Source organism: Alexandromys fortis, unplaced genomic scaffold, assembly GCF_014885135.2.
Source record: "Alexandromys fortis isolate MF-2015 unplaced genomic scaffold, M_Fortis_MF-2015_v1.1 scaffold_53, whole genome shotgun sequence".
Lineage (NCBI taxonomy): Eukaryota > Metazoa > Chordata > Mammalia > Rodentia > Cricetidae > Alexandromys > Alexandromys fortis.
In genome coordinates, this window is record NW_026067939.1 from 9,657,151 (window position 1) to 9,666,467 (window position 9,317).

A 9,317-nucleotide genomic window follows, 5' to 3' on the forward strand; every position below is an offset into this window, starting at 1 on the left:
AAGACGGAATCCCAAACTAGACTTGTCCATGTACTTCCTTCTCTAAATCCCCAGAAAGAGTAACCTGTTAGAAGTTACAGCAAATTCCCTTCCAGTTTAGGAGCTAAGATGTACAAAGAGTAAGGAAACATGAAAGTAGATGTTGGACAATGCAAGAGAAGGTGCATAGAATTCAGAGTCAGGTCACGCTCAAGTCTTAGTTCTTACTTTCAATCCTATAATCACAGGCAGGTTGAAGAAAATGAGGACAGTAATACTGTTTAACGCACAAAACCATTTTCTCAGCTTAAATGGAAAATTATAGTGAAAATTGAAATGTGTACTCTAAACACACTATACACCTAAGTTAACGACAGCATAGAAAAGGCATCGTTCTGAAACCTTGCGGAGATGCGGTAGGATTTTGTAGAGGACTGGAACATTGCAATTGCATGCCAGAATGCAACTAATTTAGCCAAATTAGGGCATGCCATGTCTACACTGTGATTCTGTAACCACTTTTATTGTTTCTAGGAAGGTCTAATGTCTAGAGCTATCCTGGAGAGATGTGCCATATCAATATTTCAAGATTAGTCATGAAATTCACTGATGAGAGGTATGGGGGTGAAAGAACTCATCATTTTGTAAAATCATCTTCATGTTTAACCTTAGGCAGAGCTAATGGCCATTACAGCAGTTTTTACTAAGATATGGTCTGCTTGGTCCTCAGGAATAATTTTTAAAAGCTGATTTATTCTTTGGCATATAATACAGTCCAGGCACACTCATCCCTCTAATCTCTCCTCTCTCTCTCCCACAACACTAATCCCCAACCATTTTCCAGCAAAGAACCTGTCCCACTTTTATGTCTTTTCATTTCGTTTTTTGCTTTTGCTTTGTAAGCTATTGGATTTCACCCGGGTCTCTCATGTGGCATTTGTGTGAAACCGTCCACTGGAGCATGCATCACTAACTCCCCAGGAGCTACAGAACTGAAGACAATGATTTTCCTTGTCTCAACAGCCCTGGATTGCTGGTAGTTTCCCTAGGTGGGATGTAGCCCCATAAGCCTTTCCCCCATCAACAACTGTTTCCTGGTGCAGTTTTATACAAGGTCTATGCAGGCAACCACAGCTGCGGGAAGTTATTGAGCACCCTGGCCATGCCATACCCATAAGACAGTTATTCATAGACCTCTTCCCTGGGATTTGGCTCTTACATTCTTTTTTTTCCCTGTCTAAAAATTTTAAGAACAAGATATTTAGTATATTATAACTATAATGAAATTGAGTGTAACCCTGTTGAACTCCTGGAATACACAAATCACCCAAATCAGATATTCTTTCATATTTATAATTACAAATTTCATTCTATATTGGAAGTGTGTTCTAACTCCATATGGACTCACTATATTGAGTAGACTTAAGTGAAAACGTGCTGAAATAGAAATGATACATTTTATAGATAGGGACAGATAGAAAAACATAAACACACACCATACACAAGCATGTATATACACACACAAGCAGAATGGTTATTTGCTGAATGAAAAATTTAGTATAAAAATGTTACAGAAAAAGCAGTAAATTGCCATTAAATATATCCTTTAAATCTATTTCATATCCTTTGTTTCATGTCCTCTGTTTTCTGTTTTCTTCTTTTCCTCTCCACTTACTATAAAAACAAAAAGAGAGAAAATCACATCAGCTCATACTCATGTGGAAAATGAAGCCATTTCACCTTTGTTTATAGCAAGAAATTCTGTGTAAAAGAGAAAAGAAGAAGGGAGTAATAACATGGAATTCAAAACTTGTAAAAAAAAAATCAAAGTTCTGAAGCAAACTGCACTTTACAAGATTGAAAGTTACAGTCTCAGGAGGAAAAAAACACCACAATAAACACTTCCCCCAGCACATGGTGCTCCTGAACACAGTGCTTCTAATTAAATGCCCAGAAGATCAGGGCTCTATTTCTTCACAGCCGCAACAGCAACTGTAAAATTAATATTGGAAACCCACCTGAAAACAAATTGTTGGGAGTGCACCCAGAGAAGTCATCTTCGGAAATGCAGATGGTGCTTTGCAATCACTGCTTCAGCCAAATGCTGCCACAGAAAATGCATCTCAATTATTCAATGCATTTTAGCTGTCTACTTTTCAAGATAAACTCTTCACCCTGTCTGAAGAAATATGAGATTCTTTGGGGGAAAAACCTTCAAAATACAATCCGGAGTTAGGTAGGGAGATATCCATGTCAGAGCCAAAGACTGGAGAGCTAATGACATTTTCATCTCCACTGCAGATGGGGGCGGCAGTTAGCGCTGCAGGAAACTCATCCATCTTTCGATAAAATTTAGAAGGGGAGATATGTTCCTTATAGACTTACCAAGTGGGATATTAATTTTAGGAAGACGAGGTAACTCTTTAATTACGTGAGAAATACACAGATCTGACAGTAACCAACTGCAGGACCTTAAGGGAATCACTTAATATTTCTAGCATCAGAATCTTCTTGTTGAAAATGAAAGAATTAAATCACAGGATCACTAAGGTTCCTACAAGCACTTACATTATAAATCTTGGAGGAGGAAGCTCAGGAATGTAATAAGCTCTGTCTGATACTGAAAAGCTGCTATGTTCCGTGCAATGGCATTGCATGCACCCCTGAAGCATAAAGAAAATATAACTTATCAGCACCAGGACTTTTTAAAGATAGTGGATGAGATCATGACATACGCCAAGCATGAATCTGTCACGCAAACATCTGCTATGTCAGCCGCACTACCTGCTTCTGGTGTGGGAAGAATGGTGGGATTTTAGCACTTGCTTGTGTGTAGTAAAGGGATTCTCTCAAAGGAAGGCAATTTACATTCATTTGATTATTTGATTATCATCAGCCACTCACTTCCTTAGGCATTGATTGGACATTCATTAGGATAAGCTGACCTTTGTTTGCATGAGAGGTACAGTCTACCAAGTGAGATAAGCTAGGAATTTTTATAAGAACACAGCGAGTTTCTGTCCAAGGAGGAGTACACAGGGGCGTTTAGCCTGCAGTTGCAAGATTAAGAAAGGAAGATACATTGAGTGAGTTTTCCCTATGGCAGCACTCCAATGATGATTAGCTAGCTAGATCAAAACTAGAAGAAAGAAGGTCAAGCTGAGGAAATGATCTTTTCTATGTTACAGAGACGACAGTTTTCATGGTGTATTCCTGGGGGCAAAAGTGATGACCTCTAAGTGACCCTTTAGAATCGAAATGAAGGTCAGGTGGCAAAGTGAAAAGGACTGACTGGAGAGGCAACCTGGCCTGGAATTACAGGAACTGTGCTGTCTGTGAGTACTCACTGAGGTAACACTCTGCCTCCCCAAGTTTTCAACTTCGGAATGTAACACGATGCTGAGCACTGGAAAGACTGTGCTTGTCATTCGTTTCCCAGCAGTTCAAGCCTGGGTAGATTTATAAATACCCGAGACAGTTTTGAAAAGGCCAATGTTTAACCCCATCCTAGAACAATTATATAAAACCTATCTCTCCAGGTGGAGTTCATGCCATGAGTAATTTTTGAAGCGCCTTACATGCTTCTAGAGACTTCTAGACTGAAGGGAAACTAAACTGATTGTAAAAAGAAGAACGGAAGAATGAAACAGACACTATGGCCTTAGCCTAACCACTCTACCACGCATGCCTCAAGAACAAAATACACTCTCTTATAGGCAAGCACTCTATCTCTTGTTTTGGTTTCTGTGAGCATTTTATTAGAGGAAAGTATTCAGTTAGGAGGTCACTATTTTACAACCGCCTCTAGTAATCATTGAACCAGGAAAGGATGGTTATCAATGGATGATGACGTTTTCCTCAGGAAAGAAAATATTTGCATCACCTCAAAGTAGCTCCCCAACAGACTGCTTACAATTCCAGCAGGGGCAGTGCGGTGTACTTACAGGAGTTACCAAAGTTAACACCACTAATGATGAGGTAAACTGGCATTATATGTCTTCTAATGTGATGCACGCGGAGTTACCTAACCACATCCTCATTAACCGGGGTAACACTTAACTGAGAAGGGGAAATGTTAAGAGGAGTGCTGCAAAACAGTGTCTTTTGGACATGATAGGACCACTGAATCCATGAGTCATAATATACAATATGTAAGATCTGCACAGGCCATTCTAAGTCCCAGCACATATGGGGAGGGGCTCACAAAGCCCTACCCCTAGCTAAGGATCTGAAGGTTTTTAGGTTAGGAAAGAGTCATTTTTTTTCTTCAGGGAAGTGGCCCCTGCTGGTTTTTTTCAAACTCCATTGGGCGGCTCTAGACCCATCCACGTAATGATCCACTGAACAAATTCAATGGTTTATGAAAAATATAACTGAACTTTGATACGCTGTGGTAGGAGGCAGGCTTTGGAGGTGCTGAAAGGGAAGTGGGTGGTTGACAGGATCAAAATCCATTGTTAATGTGTCTGAAATAATTAATGATAATAAAAAAATATATAATGGAAACTAAACATGAAGTGATAGACAGGTGGAACTCCATAAAACATTCTTTGTCTTTAAGAAAGTCAGCGATACAAAAACTTGAAGAAAGCTTAAGACTGAAGACGTGTAGCTGGTAATCCCAGTCTGAGAGTCTGGGTAGACTGCTTAAAGGGTATGGGGAGGACTAGGCTAAGAATGGGAAACACACACAAGTATTGTAATGTTTTAGAATAAAGGTCGTGATATTTAAAGTAATTTCAGCAAATCCAATAGTAATAGATGGCAAAATACTAATAATTTACACATATGTATATCAGACTATTCTTCTGTTTTACACAATTTCTTCTAGGGCTTTATATTTTCTAATTAATAAAGTAGAGAAATTAAATTTTGAGGATATGGCCCATAGTCATTGCAACATCAATGGACACCTAGCTGAGGGGAGTGAGGGCAACCTCACTGAAGAAACTAGACATTAAAACTCTAATTAACCCATCGTACAGATTACACACATGGGAAGATTTTTTTTATAGTTGTCTGTTATTCAGTTGCTAGTATGAGATCGCTCTACTTTCTTTACGAAGGCATTCAACACTTCCGTAGTGTTCCATAAGTTTGAGTATGTTGTGCATTCATTTTCTTTGAATTCTAGGAAGTCTTTAATTTCTTTGTTTCTTTTTTGAACCAATGGTGATTAGTTAAGAGTTGTTCAGTTTCTAGGAGTTTGTAGACTTTCCGGTGTTTCTGTTGTTATTCTAATTCTGCTTTAATCCACAATGGTCTGATAAGCTACAGAGCGTTATTTTAAATTTCTTCTCTCTGTTGAGAATTTCTTTGTGACTGAAAACATGGTCAATTTTGGAGGATGTTCCATTAGGTGCTGGAAGGTATGTTCTTTGTGTGGAATATTCTGTAGCTATCTGTTGGGTCCATTTGTGTCATATGCCTGTTAGATCCCTTATTTCTCTGTTCAGTTTTTAACTCAATGACTGTCCATTTGTGAGAGTGGGGTATTCAAGTCTCCCACAATAGATGCGAGAGGTTTGATAAGTGATTTAAGCTTTAGTAATGTTTCTTTTACAAATGTGGGTGCTCAGAATTTGGAGCATAGATGTTTAAGAATTGTAAAGTCTTCTCAGTGGATTTTTTCCCTTTGATAAGTATGAAATGTCCTTCTCTATCCCTTTTGATTAATTTTAGTTTGAAGTCTATTTTGTTAGGTATTATAATAGCTACATTAGCTTGCTTCTGAGGTCTATTTGCTTGGAAAATCTTTTTCTAACCCTTCATTGTGAGGTAATATCTATCTTTAGTTTTGGAATGTGTTTCCTGTATGCAGCAGAATGATGGATCCTGTTTTCATGTCTATTCTGTTAGCCTATTTCTTTTTATTGGAAATTGAGACCACTGATTCTCCTCCATTGTTGAGAAAACCTAAGGCAGGAATTCAGGGCAGGAACCTGGAGACAGAAACTGAAGCAGAGACCATGAAGGAATGTTGCTTAATGACTTCCATAGCTTGCTTTGTCAGACCAGCCCAAAGATGGCACCACCCACAGTGAGTTGGCCCTTCCTATTTCAATTATTTATCAAGAAAATGCCCACCCAGACTTGCCTTCAGGGCAATCCATTGGGGGCAGTTTCTCAATTGACATCTCTTCTTAGGTGACTCTAGCTTGTGTCAAGATGACAAACAACTAATAAATACAGGGTATCCCAATAATTCGTGGTGTTTCTGTGCCCATATGAGATCTAACTTTGGTTCAGTAAACTGAAGACAGCAGGCTGTCTGCATAATTAGCGTGGGCCCAACCTGTCCCGTTAAACTGTGATGGGAGGAAAGAGCTGTCCCTCCACTGAGTGCTGGCACATGCTCGTTCTCATAGTCTTTTTTTTTTTTTTTTTTTTTTTTTTTTTTTTTGGTTTTTCGAGACAGGGTTTCTCTGTGGCTTTGGAGCCTGTCCTGGGACTAGCTCTGTAGACCAGGCTGGTCTCGAACTCACAGAGATCCACCTGCCTCTGCCTCCCGAGTGCTGGGTTGAAAACGACAATGGATTGGGCTGAGACTTTGGTTCGTTTTGAGTCTTGGGCATGGTAGTCTTTGGACACAAATTAAAGCACAGCCTCTCCTGGGCCTGAGACGTTTAGCTATAGATGGAGCCCACTCGAGGTCTCCAGCTTGTCAGCATGCCTTGCAGAGTTGTCAGTTTCCATTATTAACACACCCGCCTCAATCTTATAAACGTGCAAATGAGACTGCATAATATATGGCTGTTTTCTCTGGATCAGCCTGGCAGAACGGTCCCACTGTTCCTGACAGCCCATCTTCTCTTAGAGGGCAGAACGAATAGAAAGAAGTGAAGACAAATACACTACTGAGGGTAGTTTCTCTAAAACAGAAAGATCTGTGTGGGGGCAGGGAGTGGACCAGTTGGAGCCAGCATTCAGAGTAAGGGAGGGGAATGGGCAAGAATGAGCAACATACAAGGCTGTACGTGTTTGAAAGTATTGTAAAGAAATACAGTATTCTTATGCTCACAAATATAATTTTTAAAAAAGGATATGAGGAATAGGAATGGCTAACAGTTGGGAGTGAAGATTTGTTTCTAAATTTTGTGGAAATAAATCTGAAGCCTGGTAAGTTATGATTTATATAAGAACATCTGTTGGGTACAAAACAGAGTAGTGATCCAGTCTACAGAGGGGCTGGGGAAAACACAGTTTACAGTGTAACTTCCATTTCCAAATAGGCCCCAGAAAAACACATCAATTGGAATGTCTTTGTATCTAGGTGGGGTTACTTTTGTATTGGGGTGGCGTGCAGGAGTTAACTATCAGTATGTGACCTTCACTTTTTCATTTTCAGCTGTTAGGTTTGGTCTTTTTGACTGCCATATTCTGTTCTAGAGAACTCATCAATCTATTCTCAGTGCTACTTTGGGCTGGTCTCTCCTGTATTCTCACCCTGTCACTCTTTTTGAAGGGGTGGGGATCACATGATAATTTCCCAATATGGTCAACACCACTTACTTTGCTTGGTGTTTTCAAGGGCACAAGTCTTTATTAGTACCATACTTCTTCTGCAAGAATTCTGAAATTCACCGTCGTGGCAGACAGCATCTTCAGTTCTGTGAACCAAATTAAGTCTACCTAAGACTGGTTTCGAAACCTTACCCCTTGCATATAATGTACCTTGGAGGGGCTTTAAGGAGGTTAAGTGTAAGATGTCAACAAAAGATGGAGCCATGGTAATGCCATTGATACTCTTTTGAAAAGGGATGGCAAAGATCTTTATCTGACTCTCTCTTTGCTGCACTTTGAATCCAAAATGCCCTCCAATAGATTCTTTATATATTTTGGGAATTAGTCCACTATTGAATGTGGAATTAATAAAAAAAAGTATTCTAGCATTCTGTAGGATGTAGCATATCCAATTGATGGCGTCCTTTGCTTTACAGATTTTTGGCTTCCTTAGGTCCCATTTAATGTTGATCTTAGTGCCTGGGCTATCAGAGTTTTGTTCAGAAAGTCGTCTCCTGAGACAGTGCCTTCAAGGCTATTTGCCACTTTCTTTCTGTTAGTTTCAGTGTGTCTGGTTTTATGTTGAGGTCTTTGATTTGCCTAGAAAGTTTTGTCCAGGGTGAAAAATATGGATCTGTTCGCATTCTTCTACATGCAGACATCCAATTTGACCAGCACCATTTGCTGAAGATGCTTTTTCTTTTCCAGTGTGTATTTTTTTGCTTCTTTATCAGAAATTAGGTATCCATAGGTGTCTGGATTTATGTCTCTTTGACCATTGACAAGCATGACTCTTTTTTATACCAATACATGCAGTGTTTATTTCTGTAGTTTTGTACTAAAACTTGGAAACAGGAATGGTGGGTCCTCCATAGTTCACTTTTATTTTAGCTACCCTGGGTTTTGTGTGTGTGTGTGTGTGTTTCCTTATGAAGTTAAGAATTGTCTTTTCAAGATTTGTAAAGTAATGTGCTGGAAATTTGATGGGGATTGCATTCAATCTGTAAATTGTTTTAGGTAGGAATGCTATTTTATGATGTTAATCCTATTAATTCATGAGCATAAGAGAACTTTCCATATTCTGATACCTTCTCCAATTTCCTTTTTCAAATACTTTAAGTTTTTTGTCATATAAGTCTTTCCTTGCTTGGTTGAAGTTTCTTCAAGATACTTTATATTATTTGAAGCTACTGTGGAAGGTATTGTTTCCATGATTTTTTTTCTCAGTCCATTTGTTGTTTGCATATAGGAGGGCTACTGAGTTTTGTGAGTAAATCTTGTGTCCAGCACTTTGCTGAAATGTTATTTAGAGGATTTTTAAGGTCACTTATTTATACTATTATATTATCTGCAAATAACAGTAATTTGAGTTCTTCCTAATTTGTATCCCCTGGATCTTTGGTTACATAATTACTCTAGTTAAAACTTCAAGTACTGTATTGAATAGAGAGCAGAAAACCTTGTCTTAGTCCTGATTTGAGAGGAATTGCCTTGAATTTCTCTCCATTTAATGTCATATTGGCTATATGTTCCTTGTGCCCCTAATCTCTGCAGGACTTTTATCACAAAGGAGTATTGGATTTTGTCATAGTTCTTTTCTACATCTAATGAGATAATGTCTTTTTTTTCCTTACAATTTGTTTTTGTGGTGAGCTATATTTACTTATTTTCATATATTGAACCATTCCTCCATCTCTGGGATAAAGCCTACTTGGTCATAGTGAATATATTTTTTTTTGATTTATTATTTTTTTATTGTTTGTAATGTTTCTACTTTCTTTTATTTATTTATTTATTAAAGATTTCTGTCTCTTCCCCACCGCCGCCTCCCCTTT